The sequence below is a fragment of the Hyla sarda genome, chromosome 1 (genome assembly GCF_029499605.1).
Source record: "Hyla sarda isolate aHylSar1 chromosome 1, aHylSar1.hap1, whole genome shotgun sequence".
Lineage (NCBI taxonomy): Eukaryota > Metazoa > Chordata > Amphibia > Anura > Hylidae > Hyla > Hyla sarda.
The window spans coordinates 235800968-235819529 of NC_079189.1; the positions used below are offsets into that span (position 1 = coordinate 235800968).

Genomic DNA, 18562 nt, shown 5'->3' on the forward strand with positions numbered 1-18562 from the left:
CGGATTCATTCAAATGAATGGTAGCGTAACTTGCAATGGGTTTTCCGCAGCAGGAAACCTGCTGCTAGTTACTAGCATGTGTGAATGAACCCTTATACTGAGAAAGTAATTTTTAAAGAAACATGCATTTCTGTCTGTATGGGTGCTGAAGGCAATAAGGTTACTGTTTAATTTGGTAGTTTTTTCTTCTTTTCTTCATCTTAGTAAAATTTGGAAACAAAAATCTATCATTAAAAGGATTTTCAATTTGTAAAATTCATGCATTTTTATTAGTTTTTCCCAAAATTTACATCTCTAGTGCCAGTGCACCATTTAATGTCTACTGAGTCAACAAAGATTGACAAGTACAGAGATCTGACATGTATCCCCTGGGCTGTTCTGAAACCCAGTGATTGGACCACCACAATAAGACAGTTCAGTTTCTTTCTCTCTACCGTTTGTACCCGGTAGAAGATAGCGGGAGAAAAATAAGTGCTTGCGCCATCTTTTTTCTCCAACTATGTTCCAGCAGAATAACGGGAGTCATAACGGACGTTAGAGGAATCCCATTTAAGTGAATGGGATCCTCTTTACCCGTTATGACTCCTGTTAGGCTCCATTACAATAACAGACACTAATGGCTTTTAAAGTGAAAAAAAAAAAAAAAAAAAAGAGCCCTTAATGTCCATGAAAGTGTTGAAGCCTTTAATGTGGAAATGGTTAGAAATGTATTAAAGGTACTACAGTAATTGTATAATAGATCCTGTATGGATTCATTCCAATTTTATCAAGTATTCATGCAGTGGACAGTGTTATGACAGCACTCATGTTTTACATGCAAGTTTAACTGGGGACTTGCTGCAGCTATTTTGTAACTACACAATGTAAAACGTAATTCTGAAAATCTGTAACATGCCCTGAATTGTGCAAAGATTTTTTTTAAACCCTTTTAATATGTCCTTAATTAAAAAAACAGAATAAAGTTTAAACACTAATAAAACTAAATCACAAGTGTCTTTATTGTGAGGTTTATCATTCACTAAAAGTCTTTTTTGAACTTTATTTTATGCTAAGGTCACAACACAGTAATGTTCCCGCTTAGTTTCAAACAATGAAGCCAAGCGGACCCTTTGCTCAACGGGCACCAATGGGTCCCAGTGACTTCAATGCGTGTTCGTCAATCAAAGAAAAAGGAAAAAAAAGGACAGAAAGGGCAATTTTTTTTTCTCCACTCAATTCTTGTTCTTTCAGTGGGTTAATCCAACGGAGCTCCTCTTAACAGAGCGGGTTTGTGTGAATACAGCATTAGGCCATGTTCACATGGCCGAAAATTTGTGGAATGTCCACCTGGAAAACATGGGCAGGCATTCTGCAAATAGAAAGCTAGACCCGATCGGAAATGTGCCATCTCCATAGACCGCAATGCTTTTCCAAGAAGATTCCGCCAAAAGAACGAACATGTTTATTCTTTTGATGGACACCAGAATTTCCGTGGTGGAAATATCTGTCATGGAAATTACGCCATGTACGTGGTGCAGCAGAATCCTATTTAAAACAACGCGGGTCTGTTGCAACAGAATTTGCGAGTTACATTTTTCAGCCAGATTGCGCTCGGGAATTCCATTGTGTGAACAACTAAAAAGAGGCGCCCCATGTGGAGTATCACCCGCAATCTAGTGAAGAAGGGGGAAAGGATTATGCAGTCGTTTACCAACTCAGGTGGTGTACCTACATACACAACAATGGATAGCACTTTGTAAAGTTATCAGGTGTCCCGTTTGCAGCCTTCCTGGTATAACGTGGAGTACAAAGCCAGACTTCAAGAGGGTTTAGGAATTCAGCGGTGCTAACTGGGACAGACACAACTCAGTTACTCGAGTTGTGTCCATCCCGGTCAGCGCCGCTGAATTCCTAAACCCTCTTGAAATCTGGAATTGTGTGAACAAGGCCTTAATGTACAAGGTGTCTCAAAGGTTTGGATTTTTTTTTTCAGAACGAGGCCAGAATAGTGGTTGTGGAGTGCTCAGTATCCAGTTTATTCATGACAACACCTGTTAAAACTCAATATCTGCCCAACCATTCTCATGTTCTTTGTTTCCTTAATTTTGAGGTACCCTGTTCCGTGCTTTGATGTGATGTGTTCCTGGAGCTGGCGATAGTGGATAAGTCACCTAACATGCTGACCATTAGGTACAATATGGAGAGTCTGTTGCATCAGGACCATGGAAACAAGCAGACAAAAGAGCTACTAAATGAGAGATGCTGACAGCTACTGAGGAAGGGGTCGTGAGTAATTTACCAGAGAACCCTGAAACTCGTTTAGCCTACTATTACTGAGAATATATACTGTAAGCTTACGTGGTGTGCCAGCCACTGTGAGTCCGGCATTTGTATATTCTAATTGAGTCTATTCATCATCTACCGTTCCTGAGATCCATCTGTCTAGAGATCCACTTGCTGTGAGATCCACTGTGCTGGCTTGATTCTCCGCTGCTATCACAGTTCCTACGATCCATCTACTGCTGTTACTTCTCCCTGGCTGACGTCAGACGCCGCCGCCACAAGGATCTGATATTGTACAGGGTCCAGCGCAGTCTGGACCAGCTGCACTTAGCGCTTGCCAGCGCTCACTGACCAGCGAGAGCTCCGTACAGACACAAACAGCACAGCATGGGAGTTGGCACCAGGAATGGGTAATCTTCAAACATTATTGCAATAACTCATATGGACATTGAATCAATATCACATCATCAGTCACAGACTTTAGTATCCGGACGTCCAGTCGCTGATTCAGCAATCAATTCCATATTTTATAATATATATATATATATATATATATATATATATATATATATATATATATATAGATATAGATAGATTTTATTACATTGTATGCTATATATGCTATATTTGCTAGTGACTTTTTTTCCTCCCAAAAGGGCCCTGTGTGGGGAATTTGCGCAATACAAATGATATTTTACTAAAATAAAAAATATGCTTATTTGAAGCACGGTCTTAGAACCATATATCTTTAAAAAAAAAAAAAAAAAAACCTATACATTCTACTTTCCTTGAGGTTCAGGCTATTTTTTGTATACAATTTTAGAATAATTTTTTCACTTCTGGGTATAAGTGATTGCCCTTTTGCCTCAAACAGTAGTTAATTGTGAGCTGCATGAACCCCTTTTTTTGTCAGATTTGTAAATTACTTCTATTAAAAATTCTTAATCCTTCTAGTACTTATTAGCGGCTGTATACTACATAGAAAATTCTTTTCTTTTGGGATTTCTTTTCTGTCATCACAGTGCTGCCGACACCTTTGCCCATTTTGGAACTGTCCAGAGCAGCATATGTTTGCTATGGACAGTTCTTGACATGGACAGAGGTGTCAGCAGAGAGCACTGTGATGACAGAAAATAAATCCCAAAAGAAAAGAATTCCCTCTGTAGTATACAGCCACTATTAAGTACTGGAATGCTAAAAAGTACTGGAATGATTAAGATTTTTTTAATAGAAGTAATTTACAAATCTGCCTAACTTTGTGGCATCAGTTGATTTAAGAAAAAGAAAAAAATAAGTTTTCCAACAGAGTACTACTTTATGGCAGAGGACCAGTTTGTAAAACCTCTATTAACCAGTGGAATGAGGCCATGGCTCTCCAAGTAACTTCTCCTTATCACTGCTATATGTAGGGTACAATGTGTTATTAAATTCTTCCCTTCTCTTCATGACAGTAAAAGGTTTATGGGGGAAACAGTGGGGAATTAGATGCACAAGTATCTTGCTGATATCTATTTTATGTATATCGCCAGCTATATTTCCAATGTAGATATCTCAAAAGGGAAAAACATCTTAAGTGAAACTACAGTAAAAATCTGTTTCTGAGACATAGGGATTTTAAAACATGGTTTGCTATACTTTCCCTGAATTTTCAGATGGTTGTGAACTTTTTTTTCAAAAAGAAGTTTGAATGCTAGGCTTAGAGGGCTACGAGTCTGATTCTCACAGCGAGACTGCAGAGCTGAGTTCCCGGCTGCGGCTGTGTAGCTCTGTGTCCGCTCATAGTGGTGGATTTCCCAATGCAGAAATTCGCCACTACGAGCAGACACACAGAGCTACCTGGCCGCAGCCAGGAGCTCACTCTGCAGTCACTGCAAATAAAACTTCTGCAGCGTGAAATTCACTTTGGATGCGTCCTGTGTGACCCTGCCCTATGGAAATAAAGACAGATTTGAATTTATGGCATAAAAAAATGCTGAAAAAAAAATTGTGTGTGTGTGTGTGTGTGTGTGTGTGTGTGTGTGTGTGTGAAGGGGGCCTGTAAATGTTTTTGGAAGCATCTAAACAAAGAAAAGAAAATCATCCTCAGCATCCTTCCCAACTGCAAGAATAATTGGTTTTTCCTTTGCAAAATAACACACATTGGAAGATCCTTTTCACATATACCTATCACAGGCTTAAAGTCAGATGTAAAACAGCAAAATACATTAACTGTTTTGTTCACACTGAACTTTGTCATATCTGAGCACAAGGCTCCACTCTGCCATCAGATGCCATACAGCAGGGATCAACAAATCTCAGATGCCAGGTCGTCACGTGACGTTTACTAGTAAAGTAACACTTATCAGAGGCAGAGTGTGGGGGACCAGATCGGGAAAGGAGGGGGAGGTAAGTAAAAGTTTGTTATTTTACTGCATTTGAGGCCTTTAAAATGTTTTGTTTTAAAGATGCACAACCACTTTAAGGCATTAGCTATAACGGGCATCGCAACTGTGCAGTTATACATTGGAGGGAGAATGTCTAGAATGGCAAGTCAACACATAGAGCAATATAGGGCTGGTGAAGTCAAAGTCTATCAACTTTCAATTAGATTAGCATGATATGGGTGGGAAGAGGGAAAATATTTTTGCTGGCTCCTAGATTCAAAACTAAATTGGTCAAGCCCTGCCATACAGTCAGCTCCTACCCTTCTCTCATTGGTATTTATGAGAGAATGACCAGATTGTGATCTCTACTAAAATAAAAGGAAAATCTGTTTCCCTGTAATACTGATGAAAATCATCCGATTTGCTAATGACGAGTATTTAAGAAAAGTCTTATAATCTCATATCTTGTGTTTTTCCCAGAACAGACAGGTACATTATAAAGGAAATCTGACAGGTGTGTTTGCTGCTTGAAGCTACAGCCACCATTAAAAAGTTGTTAGGATGTAAAAGCAAACAACCTTTCCTGGAGCTGATGGCGGTTGCCAGACTTGTTAGGGGAGATTTATCAAAAAATGAGTAAAGGTAATTAGATTGCTTCTTTCATTTTCAGAAAAGCTTCAAAAATTGAAAGTATGCAGAATATGAGAAAAAAAGAAAGATATTCTAGGCGCAACAATGTGCAGTTACCCTTGATGAGATAAATGAGATAAAGGTCTTGCTCACCTTTTGGTGTTGTACTTTGAGCACAATACCATGTAGCGCTTGTAGCCGAAGTAGTGATAGGGAATCGGGGGTTACAGTGAAAACCCTCATGATCAGCTAGGAGCAGAAAGCACTTCCCGTGAAAAAAAATAACACTTTTACGCACGGTCTCGCGTAGCGCTTTGGGAGCGTATTTCATGCTGCACAAAATTTGCTGCACAGCATGAAATACGCTGCATATTCTCCGTTGAGCATACACATACGGATATCTGGTGGAAGCCCTGTGGTTTCAGTGAGGTTTGGAGGCAGGGCCACGTGCCAGCGTGACTGTGAAACCACTGAACACACAGGGCTGCTGCCGGGTATCCCTGTGTGTGTGCTCAGAGAATACGCAGCGCATTTCCCGGTGCACAGCAATTTTTGCGCAGCGTCGTGAAATATGCTGTGTAAGCACTACGTGGGACCGTACCCTAAGGGTGCGTTCACACTGCGGAATCTCCGCTTGCGGCATTCAGCGAGCGGAGATTCCGCCTGGCGTCCGCCGAAGCTGCTTCGGCGCTAGGGCCACGGGGCACTGAGCTGTCACCATTGACGGCTATGCAGTACTCGTGGAATCCGCGCAAAGAATGAACATGTTCTTTCTTTGTGCAGAACCATTTCAACTGCTGAAATTCCGCAGTGTGAACGGGTCTCGCGGAGACCCATTCACACTAATATTAAGTTCACACCGCGGAATTCCGCTCGTGGCGGGAATTCCGTAGTGTGGATGCACCCTAAAGATGAAAACACAAAGACAGTACACCATAGCAAAAATGTTATATAAAGAAAATTTGTGACACTGCACTTTTATATATGAATAATGCTAAGATAGTCATCTAGCCCATTTATTACCTGCTAGTGTCTTAAAATAATCAGGTAAGGTAGTGGAGACACTGCAGATAAAAGTTGGGATGCCAGCCCCCTAATTCCACACAACCAGGCTTATCTGATGCTCCTATGGAAAGGGAATGTTATCAAAAGCTTGTCCAAAAGTCCAGCTTGGAAGGATTTGGCTACGTTCAAATGCCAGAATTTCCGCACAGAGATTCCGCAGCAGAGTCCCAGGGATTTCAATGGGATTCTGCTGCTCTGTGCACATAGCAGAATTTACGTGTCAAAAACATCTGACACAGAAATTCAAATTCTGGTGTTCGCAGAAAGAATGGACATGTCCGTTCTTTCAACGGACTCCACATGGAATGCATTCCGTCTACGAGACGCGCATTCCTGAGCGGTCCTAGTGTAGCATGTCATGCCAGCGCCTGCAGGATGCACAGAGATTTTCCATGCAGACATTCTGACATGTAAACATAGCCTTAGGCAGCCAACAGCCTGACTTCTATCAGAACCTCTTATGGCAACTTAGGACAACCCTGGAAACTAGTTGAGCACAACCTTAAAAAGGTAAAAAAATTCTGGCAGGTTCCCTTTCATAAGAAATGTGGGCTGCCCTACCTTTTTAAAATGTGTGGCTACGATGAGGAAACCATACACAATGATGTTTCAACCAATCAACAGCTCATATTCCTTAAGGATGCCATATAAGGAAGTAAAAAATCATGCAGTAAATGAACACAAATATTTGCATTGTCTTTCACTTACATTGTTTATGATTAACTCCACAATGTTTTACTCTCCAAAACAGTTAAATGCCTAATCCTCTTTACCAGAGCTCAGATGACACTGACACTTATAAGTGGTAAGGTAAAGGTCTCCAGAGTGCAATCTGCATACAGACAGCAAGGAGGAGCTCACAGAACTATTTTTGTTTTCACTTTCACTTTGTGTTTCAATGACAAACAAAATGACAGGTTGTTCAGTCAGGATATACAAAAGAACAAAAGGATATAGTTAATGCATACTACACTGCTCAAAAAAAAATAAAGGAAACACTTAAACAACACAATGTGACTCCAAGTCAAATCACACTTCTGTGAAATCACACTGTCCACTCAGGAAGCAACACTGATTGACAATCAATTTCACATGCTGTTATACAAATGGAACAGACAACAGGTGGACATTATAGGCAATTAGCAAGACATCCCCAATAAAGGTTAGCAAGACATCCCCAATTAGCAAGACATCCCCAATCAAACGGTCAGAAACAGACTCCATGAGGGTGGTATGAGGGCCCGACATCCACGGGTGGGGCTTGTGCTTACAGCCCAACACCATGCAGGATGTTTGGCATTTGCCAGAGAACACCAAGATTGGCAAATTCGCCACTGGTGCCCTGTGCTCTTCACAGATGAAAGCAGGTTCACACTGACCACTTGTAACATCCGTGACAGAGTCTGGAGATGCCGTGGAGAACGTTCTGCTGCCTGCAACATCCTCAATCATGACCGGTTTGGCGGTGGTTCAGTAATGGTGTGGGGTGGCATTTCTTTGGGGGGCCGCACAGCCCTCCATGTGCTTGCCAGAGGTAGCCTGACAGCCTTTAGGTACCGAGATGAGATTCTCAGACCCCTTGTGAGACCATGCGCTGATGCGGTTGGCCCAGGGTTCCTCCTTATGCAAGACAATGCTAGATTTCATGTGGCTGGAGTGTGTCAGCAGTTTCTGCAAGAGGAAGGCATTGATGCTATAGACTGGCCCGCTTATTCCCCAGACTTGAACCCGATTGAGCACATCTGGGACATCATGTCTCGTTCCATCCACGTCGCACCAGACTGTCCAGGAGTTGGCGGGTGCTTTAGTGCAGGTCTGGGAGGACATGCGGCCGAGACCTGACTCACTAGTCAGCTGATGACAGGGAGCCTGTCTGCTTCAATGGGTGGAGGGATCGCTTGGTGGGAGAGAGATCAATCTGCAACTAATGCAACAGCTGTAGGCACCCTGATTCAATGGGTGGTGTGGTGGGGTGGCTGATGTGTGGGAGGGAGTAAAATGGAATTGTGGGATTTGTAGTAAAAAAAAAAAAGAAAAGTCACACAGGAAATACAAGTTCACAAAAAGCTAGCCGCAATGTTATGGTAATCTCACAACATAGCCATTTAGCCCCAAGACAAGCGCAGATCCTTCCTAAGCATGTCCATTACTGCCTGCCTAGTACGTACTAAAAATCACCTTATGGTGGATAACCCCTTTAAGGACATTACATCAAAGTTGAATCAGCCTGTAGTGTGGTTTTCCACTTTGATTTTGAGTGTGACTCTATATCCAGAACTCCATGGGTTGATAAATTTGATATCCATTGATGATTTTTGTTTGATTTTGTTGTCAGCAGATTCATCTATATAAAGACGAAAGTATTTAATATGATTAGTTCATTCATTCAGATCTAGGATGTGTTATCTTGGTGTTCCCTTTATTTTTTTGAGCAGTGTAGATGAAAGTCAGCCAATGTGTATGGGGGTGTCCCAACAGCCCCACATCAGCAGATATCAAGAGAAAGAAGGATCAAACATTCCTCTGCCTTAGGCCAGTATGTGTTTACGTTTGTAATGCGGACATATTCTGGATGAAATGCTTTCAGTATTGAATATATATTTTAAACAGTAAATCATGAGCTGTCTTCCTGACAGGACATTGAACACTAAACTTTGTATTTCATTAGTATGTTTATATGTTACCACCTGTTTTCAGATGTAATATGGATCAAATACCGTATGTATCCATATTTTCATCCATACTAGATGTCAGTTTGGAACAGTGGAGCAGATGTAGTAGACCATGAACCATGGGGATAAGCAAGCTGTAAACTTTTCTTTTTATACTGCAAGAAGACCCTGCCCTTCTACCTAACCATAGCTGGCAGATATTTCCCCAAAAGCCTTTAGCAGGAATTATAGAGAGTATATATATATTAGGGATCGACCGATATCGATACTCTGTGGAGGTTAGGGCCAATAGCCGATTACTTATACCGGAATATCGGTATAAGTTATCGGCTATTTATCCCCCCCGGCGACACCGCTGCAGCTCATTGATTTAAAGTGGGCGCTTTAAATCAATGAACTGCAGCGACTTTTGCGGTGCCAGAGACCGCCGCCGCCACCCACTTCTCTCCCTCTGCCTGCCCTGGGGTCCTCTTGAGTCCTATTACCGCCACCTCGACTGCCCGCCCATACACACACACACACACACCCTGCACCGGCCAGAGACCGCCGCCGCTGCCCCATTGCCTCCCCCATTCCCGGTTATATAATTACCTGTTCCCGGGGTCCGCAATACTTCTGGCTCCAGCGGCGTCCTCCTGAGCTGTCACTGTGCGCACTGACGGTGATGTCGCGTTGAGGACGTCACTCGTCATCGTGCAGCGCAACACAGGACGCCGCAGGAGCCAGAGGAAGAGCGGACCCCGGGCCCCGTGAACAGGTAATTATAAAACTGGGAATGGGGGAGCCAATGGGGCAGCGGCGGCGGCTGCAGTGCGGTGGGGGCGGTGAATCGGTCAATCCCTAATATATATATTTATTTATTTTTATACACAAAGCCCCCAAGCTACAGAAGTAGTCCTAGTTCTAATAGGATGATTGAAATCCAGTGGAAGTAAATACATAAGAAGGTATTTATAGTTTTCCTGTGTGTTGGCTCCCTCTCCTGGCTTTGGCTAAAAATACATACCAAAATGAGTATTTAACACTGACCAAAATACTGTGTAAACCCAGCCTTAGGGTAGGGTCACACGTAGCGCATAAGCTGTGTATTTCACTATGCAAGAAATCCCCTGCACAGCTAGACATACACTGCGGATTCTGCTATGAGCCACAGCCCTGTGTGCGCAATAAGGTTTGGAGAAGGGCTCAGCATGCCAACATAACTGTGATGCATGGGCCAACCTCCAAAATGTTACTGCACACACACAGGGCTGCAGCGGGGTAGCCCTGTGTGTGCTCATAGCAGGAATCACTGGCGTAGAATACCCCTATGTCCACCCTTATGCAATCCCTAATTTAATCCTCAAATGCGCATGGCGCTCTCTCACTTCGGAGCCCTGTCGTATTTCAAGGAAACAGTTTAGGGCCCCCTATGGGGTATTTCCGTACTCGGGAGCAATTACACTACAAATTTTGGGGGTCTTTCTCCTTTCCATATGAAAAGTAAAAGTTGGAGTTTACACCATCCTGTTAGTGTGAGAAAAAATAAAAAAGTTACAGCTGGTGTCTCCCCATACTTTTTATTTTCACAAGAGGTATAAAAGGGGAAAAAAAAAAGACCCCCAAAATTTGTAAGGCAATTTCTCCTGAGTACGGAAATACCCCATATGTGGACGTAAAATGCTCTGCGGACGCACAACAAGGCTCAGGAGTGAGAGTGCACTATGTACAGTTGAGGCCTAAATTGGTGATTTGCACAGGGGTGGCTGATTTTACAGCGGTTCCAACATAAACGCAAATAAATACCCACATGAGACCCCATTTTGGAAACTACACCCCTCACGGAACGTAACATGGGGTATAGTGAGCCTTAACACCCCACAGGTGTTTGACGAATTTTCGTTAAAGTTTGAAGGGAAAAGGAAGAAAAAAAGGTTTTCCCTAAAATGCTGGTGTTAACCTAAATTTTTTATTTTCACAAGGGAAAATAGGAGGGAAAATAGGAAAAAAAAATTGTAACCCCATGTCTTCTGAGTATATAAATACCCCATATGTGGATGTAAAGTGCTCCCCGGGCGAACTACAATGCTCAGAAGAGAAGGAACGCCATTGGGCTTCTGGAGAGAAAATTTGTCTGGAATTGAAGTCACGTGTGTTTACAAAGCCCCCATAGTGCCAGAACAATGGACCCCCCACATGTGACCCCATTTTGGAAACTACACCCCTCACGTAATGTAATAAGGGGTACAGTGAGCATTTATGCCCCACAGGTGTCTGACAGATTTTTGGAACAGTGGTCTGTGAAAATGAAAAATTTAATTTTTCATTTGCACAGCCCACTGTTCCAAAGATCTGTCAAACGCCAGTGGGGTGTAAATACTCGCTGCACCCCTTATTAAATTCTATCAGGGGTGTAGTTTCCAAAATGGGGTCACATCTGGGGGGGTCCACTGTTCTGGCACCACGGGGGGGGGGGGGAGCTTTGTAAATGCACATGGCCCTAGACTTCCATTCCAAACAAATTCTCTCTCTACAAAAGCTGAATGGCGCTCCTTCTCTTCTGAGCATTGTAGTGCGCCAGCAGAGCACTTGACGTCCACACATGGGGTATTTCCATACTCAGAAGAGATGGGGTTACACATCTTGGGGGGTATTTTCTCCTATTACCCCTTGTAAAAATGTAAAATTGGGGGGGAAACCCAGCATTTGAGTGACATTTTTTTTTCTCCTCATTTACACATCTGACTTTAACAAAAAGTCGTCAAACACCTGTGAGGTGTTAAGGCTCACTGTACACCTTGTTATGTTCCTTGAGGGTGCGTTCACACGCCTTTAGTTTTTGCGGGTTTTCCGCTTCGTATTTGAAAGGGGGTGGGCTCTTCTCGGCTGTCCGAAGCAGATTTTCCGCAGCGGAATTTGCGCTGTGGAAAATCCGCTGCAGTCCCTACTGACTTCAACGGGGCTTGCGGCGGATTTTCCGCAACTGAAATTCCTCTGTGAAAGATCTGCTGCGGACAGCCGAGAGGAGCCCACCCCCTTTCAAATACGCAGCGGAAAACCCGCAAAAACAAAAAGCGTGTGAACGCACCCTGAGGGGTGTAGTTTCCAAAATAGGCCATGTGGTTTTTTGTTTTTTTTTTGCTGTTTTGGCACATGCCCCCTAAAAACCGTTTCAGCAAAATTTGCTTGCCAAAAGCAACTCCTTCTCTTCTGAGCATTGTAGTTCGCCCACAGAGCATTTTACGTCCTAACATGGGGTATTTCCATACTCAGAAGAGATGGGGTTACAAATTTTGGGGGGCATTTTCTCCCATTACCCTTAGTAAAAATGGTAAATTTGGGGAAAAAAATGCATTTTAGTGAAAAAATTTTTTCATTTACACATCCAACTTTAACAAAAAGTTGAACACCTGTGGGGTGTTAAGGCTCACTGGACCCCTTCTTACGTTCCTTGAGGGGCGTTTCCCAAATAATACGCCATGTGGGTTTTTTTATTTTAAAATTTTTTTTTTTTGCTGTTCTGGCACAATAGGGGCTTTCTAAATGCGACATGCCCTCCAAAAACCATTTCAGCAAAATTCACTCTCCAAAATCCCATTGTCGCTCCTTTCTTTCTGAGCCCTCTACTGCGCCCGCCAAACACTTCACATACACATATGAGGTATTTCCTTACTTGAGAGAAATTGGGTTACACATTTTGGGGGGTCTTTTTTCTCCCATTACCTCTTGTAAAAATTCAAAAACTAGGTCTACAAGAACATACGAGTGTAAAAAATGAAGATTTTTAATTTTCTCCTTCACTTTGTTGCAATTCCCGTGAAACACCTAAAGGGTTAACAAACTTTCTGAATGTCATTTTGACTACTTAGAGGGGTGCAGTTTTTATAATGGGGTCATTTATGGGGTATTTCTAATAGGGATTTACCGATTATCGGTATGGCCGATATTATCGGCCGATAATCACGATTTTGGGCATTATCGGTATCGGCAATTACCTTGCAGATAAGCCGATAATGCCCCGCCCCCCGCACCACGACCGCTAACCAGGTGGCGGCAGCGGCCTATGGCACCGCAAAAGCCACTGCAGTGCATTGATTTAAAGCGCCCGCTTTAAATCAATGATCTGCAGCGGTGTCGCGGGGGGATAAATAGCCGATAACTTATACCGGAATATTGGTATAAGTTATCGGCTATCGGCCCTAACCTCCACGATTATCGGTGTCGGCCCTTAAAAAAAAACGATATCTGTCGATCCCTAATTTCTAATATGAAGGCTCTTCAAATCTGAACTGGTCCCTGAAAAATTCCGATTTTGAAAATTTCGTGAAAAATTTTAAAATTACTCCTGAACTTTGAAGCCCTCTGATGTCTTCCAAAAGTAAAAACATAGGAAAGAAGAAAAAAGAAAGCGATACGCACCCCTGGTGAAGTATGTCAAAGCAGTTGACAATAGATAGGTGAAAAGCCACTTACCAGATGGTGTTGCACTCAGAGCACAACACCTAAGAAGACATCTAGGTAACAGTTTGGAGCCTGCAGCCTCAGCTCGTCCGGGTTTAGCTTTGCTAGTCCGGTGCAAGGACGATTCAAACGTAGAAAATGAGCTCTCCTGGGCGCTGGTTCTCCGATATAAGCAGTAGGACACGTTTCCAAGTCCAAAGTATATTTTATTGCACTAAAAACAACATGTTTCTGGTCCGAAAAGGATCCTTCCTCAGGAAAGGAAGCACCTTACCTGAGGAAGGGTCCTTTTCAGACCAGAAACATGTTTTTAGTGCAATAAAATATACTTTGGACTTGGAAACGTGTCCTACTGCTTATATCGGAGAACCAGCGCCCAGGAGAGCTCATTTTCTACATTTGAATCAAAAGTAAAAACATGACAACTTTATGATGCAAACACAAAGTAGACATATTGTATATGTGAATCAATATATAATTGATTTGGAATGTCAATTTTCCTTACAAAGCAGAGACCTTCAAATTTAGAAAAATGAAAAATTTTACATTTTATCAAATTTTGGAATTTTTCACCAAGAAATTATATAAGTATCCACGAAAATTTACAACTAACCACTAACCTAAAGTAGAATATGTCAAGAAAAAAACAATCTCTGAATGAGAATGAAAAGTTAAAGCATTCCAGAGTTCTTAATGCTTAAAGTGACAGTGGTCAGATGTGCAAAAAACACTCTGGTCCTAAAGGTGAAAAATGGGCTTGGTCCTTAAGGGGTTAAATATGCTGCGGATACACTGTGTGTGACCCAACCCTAAGAGGTTATGTTCACATACAATATTTTACAGATTGTTTTTTTTAAGCTGTGAAAGGTCTGCCAAGCTAGGATACAGAGGGAGCTAAAATGCAACCCAATGTTAGAAGAAGGAGGTGTCTGCCATGACAGAAGTTCGGTTTACACTGTATTTGCCTGCTTTGTAAAATGAGCAAGGCCCTCCTGGTCATTTTAACATGTTGACCTCCTGCAGCTGTCAGGGGCTGTCATCTTGTTCCCCCACCAAGTAGGGACAGATTAGGACAATAAAAATATGGCTTTCATTTAGGGGTAAGCAATTTAAGAATTTCTCTGGACACCATATCATAGCCAGCCCCAATCTTTAACATAAAGAAACTGCAGGCACAACCCCACCTTAATTATATTTTCAGAACTGTCATAACTAACTTTACTAATTTGTTATAGCAATCTTGGTTACAGGGCACTGTACATATGAAATACACAACACAAATGCAGCTACAATAAATGTGAAACATTAAGTAATAAACTAATATAAAGGGACAAAGGGCCCTGCACTTAGGGGCTAACAATCTAATCACAAGTGAGGGTAACAGTCTGATGTTCAGTATACAGTGCCTTGCTTAAGTATTCACCCCTTTTCTACATTTTGTCAGGATATAACATAATATACACACATTTCATTGTGATTTTAGGTCCATCATTTGAAAATAGGTAGAAATATTTAAAAAATATATAATAATAATTAATAAAAAATGTTTACAAATACAGTGGTCCCTCAAGTTACAATATGAATTGGTTCCAGGACAACCATTGTATGTTGAAACCATAACTCTATAAAAACCTGGTAATTGGTTCTGGAGCCACCAAAACGTCATCCAAAAATAGGAAAAAGTGAGGATTAAAGAAAAATAAGTAGATAACTAATACAGATAAAGCAAATCCTTACATATAAAAGTAAGAAAGATCTGCTGGGAGCTGTAATCACTGTCTATGTAGAGGACAGGAGCTTCTTCTGGGTCCTGTACAGAACATGCAATGTCCCCAAAAAAAGTAAAATGGAGCCGCCCCCACCTGGTGCCCAAAGGAGCAGCTAACCCTGGTCCAGGTAAAGAGTACAGAACATGTTGACCACGTTTTTTGCCTGTGGTCGGGAAACCGCATATGGCCGAAAACGCATCCGACCGGAGGCTGCAGTTCACTCCGGTCGGCTCATAGACATGCATTAAGCCCCGCCCACCCACCTCCCAGCCGTATTCGGGAACCGTAAGTACAAAACGTGGCGAGAAAGCACCCTAACATATATGCAAAAGTGGTACCGATAAAAACTACAAATCATGGCACACAAAATGGGCCCAAAAACAGCCCTTGAAAAATGAGAACGTAATCGGGGCAAGAATTAGGGATCGACCGATATCGTTTTTTTTAGGGCCGATACCGAAAATCTGTGGAGGTTAGGTCAGATAACTTATACCGGAATATCGGTATAAGTTATCGGCTATTTACCCCCCCCCACCGCTGCAGATCATTGATTTAAAGCAGTCACTTTAAATCAATGAACTGCAGCGGCTTTTGCGGTGCCATAGACCGCCGCCGCCACCCGCTCCTCTCCCCCTGCCTGTCCGGGGGTCCTGAGTCCTATCACCGCCACCTTCTCCCCCCCCCCCCCCCACCGCCGCACCGCTCCGCGCCCCCTACCACGTTGCACCCCCCACCGCACCGCCACGGCCCCATTGCCTGCCCCATCCCCGGTTTTATAATTACCTGTTCCCGGGGTCCACTCTACATCTGGCTCCGGTGGCGTCCTCCTGAGCTGTCACTGTGCGCAGTGACGTCGCGTCACTGCGCACAGCGTAATGCAGGACGCAGCAGGAGCCAGAAGTAGCGTTGACGGGTAATTATAACAGGTAATTATAAAACCGGGGATGGGGGAGGCAATGGGGCCGGTGCGTCACGGGGCGGTGCATTATCGGCAATGTAATTGCCGATACTGATAAAACCCAAAATCGGGATTATCGGCCAAACCGATAATCAGTCAATTCCTAGTAAGAATAAGAACCTTTTAAATATGTGCTATATACACTGTTCAAAAAACTAAAAGGGAACACACGCTTTAAGTTTGTGCGGGTTTTCCGCTGCGTATTTGAAAGGGTGCAGGCGCTTCTCGGCTGTCCGCAGCAGATTTTCCACGGAGGAATTTACGCTGCGGAAAATCTGCTTCGGACAGCCGAGAAGAGCCTGCCCACTTTCAAATATGCATCGGAAAACCCGCAAAAACTAAAATAGTGTGAAAGCACCTTTAAACAACACAATGTAACTCCAAGTCAATCACACTTCTGTGAAATCACACTGTCCACTCAGGAAGCAACACTGATTGACAATCAATTTCACATGTTGTGCAAATGGAACAGACAACAGGTGGAAATTATAGGCAATTAGCAATAAAAGGAGTGGTTCTGCAGACCAATTCCCAGTTCCTATGCTTCCTGGCTGATGTTTGGTCACTTTTGAATGCTGGCAGTGCTTTCACTCTAGTGGTAGCATGATACGGAGTCTACAACCCACACAAGTGGCTCAGGTAGTGCAGCTCATCCAGGAGGGCACATCAATGCGAGCTGTGGCAAGAAGGTTTGCTGTGTCTGTCAGCGTAGTGTCCAGAGCATGGAGACACTACCAGGAGACAGGCCAGTACATCACGAGACGTGGAGGAGGCCGTAGGAGGGCAACAACCCAGCAGCAGGACCGCTCCCTCTGCCTTTGTGCAAGGAAGAGCACTGCCAGAGCCCTGCAAAATGACCTCCAGCAAGCCACTAATGTGCATGTGTCCACTCAAACAGTCAGAAACATTCTCCTTGAGGGTGGTATGAGGGCCTAACGTCCATAGGTGGGGGTTGTGCTTACAGCCTATCACCGTGCAGGATGTTTGGCATTTGCCAGAACACACCAAGATTGACAAATTCACCACTGGCACCCTGAGCTCTTCACAGATGAAAGCAGGTTCACACTGAGAACATGTGACAGACGTGACAGAGTCTGGAGACACCGTGGAGAACGTTCTGCTGCCTGCAACATCCTCCAGCATGACCGGTGGGTCAGTAATGGTGTGGGTGGTATTTCTTTGGGGGGCCGCACAGCCCTCCATGTGCTTGCCAGAGGTAGCCTGACTGCCATTAGGTACCGAGATGAGATCCTCAGACCCCTTGTGAGACGATATGCTAGTGCGGCTGGCCCTGGGTTCCTCCTTATGCAAGACAATGCTAGACCTCATGTGGCTGGATTGCATCAGCAGTTCCTGCAAAAGGAAGGCATTGATGCTATGGACTGGCCCGCCCATTCCCCTGACCTGAATCCGATTGAGCACATCTGGGACATCATGTCTCGCTCCATCCACCAATGCCACGTTGCACCACAGACTTCCAGGAGTTGACGGATGCTTTAGTCCAGGTCTGTGAGTACATCCCACAGGAGACCATCCGGCACCTCATCAGGAGCATGCCCAGGCGTTGTCGGGAGGTCATACGGGCACGTGGAGGCCACTCACACTACTGAGCCTCATTTTGACTTGTTTTAAGGACATTACATCAAAGTTGGATCAGCCTGTAGTGTGGTTTTCCCCTTCGATTTTGAGTGTGTGACTCCATATCCAGATCTACATGGGTTGATAAATTTGATTTCCATTGAGGATTTGTGTGTGATTTTATTGTCAGCACATTCTACTATGTAAAGACGAAAGTATTTCATACGATTAGTTCATTCATTCATTCAGATCTAGGATGTGTTATCTTAGTGTTCTCTTAATTTTTTTGAGCAGTGTATTCCACAGCAATGTGTTTACCAGTAAGAACTAATAAGACCCTACCATAACTTAATTTTAGTAGTCCAGAAGCTCCTGTTTTGTACTTTTCATCACATCACAAACTTAACCAATAGCTGTGCTGGTGACACGCTATACAGTATGTACATTTCACCATAACCTGCACCTCCATCCATATCAGGGTTTTGGAAATGAGGGGAATTACCTCCCCTCTGTGTCAGCAAAAACCTATAAATGCCTGCTGGTATGAAAAAAAGGAAAAAAGATACAGAACAGGCTTACTTTAAAAACGACATCCAAGCATTTTCCAACTGTACAAAGTACGTCATACTTGTAACTGTCACAAGGTCCTCTGTGTCCATCCAGCCCGTAACCGATTCAGTATGGTTCATTTCCCCACAGTTGACAAAGCAGGCAGGCATATATAATTGCCAGTAACACAAGTGAAAAAATGAAAGCCTATACATGACTGTGGTATTCTAGAGTGCACACATCATCGGTACTACAAAAGAACAATGTCTTGGAAAG

At 43.2% G+C, this 18562-nt stretch overlaps 1 protein-coding gene across 3 annotated transcripts in view; it reads right to left on the reverse strand.

Moving 5' to 3' along the window:
• Positions 1-18562, reverse strand: part of KCMF1 (potassium channel modulatory factor 1) — a 71338-nt gene that overhangs the window by 17864 nt on the left and 34912 nt on the right. Inside the window, exon 1 of one of the 3 annotated variants that reach the window (XM_056569000.1) lies at positions 18317-18353. The exons of the other annotated variants lie outside the window; for them this stretch is intronic. The gene's annotated coding sequence lies outside the window, so the exon portion shown is untranslated. Of the gene's footprint in view, positions 1-18316; positions 18354-18562 lie in introns of those variants that run through there. 3 annotated transcript variants of the gene reach the window in all.